Source organism: Anarrhichthys ocellatus, unplaced genomic scaffold, assembly GCF_004355925.1.
Source record: "Anarrhichthys ocellatus isolate YVR2014 unplaced genomic scaffold, GSC_Weel_1.0 scaffold6885, whole genome shotgun sequence".
In the NCBI taxonomy this organism is placed as follows: Eukaryota; Metazoa; Chordata; class Actinopteri; order Perciformes; family Anarhichadidae; genus Anarrhichthys; species Anarrhichthys ocellatus.
The window spans coordinates 2,103-2,394 of record NW_022286859.1 but is presented as its reverse complement, the minus strand read 5'-3'; positions in this window follow the sequence as shown (position 1 = coordinate 2,394).

The following is a 292-nucleotide window of genomic DNA, read 5'->3' as shown; positions in this document are numbered from 1 at the left end:
TCTCTCTCTCTCTGTTTGTTTCTCACTAACTCTCTCTCTCTCTCTCTGTTTGTTTCTCACTAACTCTCTCTCTCTCTCTGTTTGTTTCTCACTAACTCTCTGTCTCTCTCTCTCTCTGTGTTTGTTTCTCACTAACTCTCTCTCTCTCTCTCTGTTTCTCTGTCTCTCTCTCTGTTTCTCTGTCTCTCTGTTTCTCTGTTTCTCTGTCTCTCTCTGTCTGTTTCTCTCTCTCTCTCTCTGTTTCTCTGTTTCTCTCTCTCTCACTCTGTTTCTCTGTCTCTCTCTCTCTCTC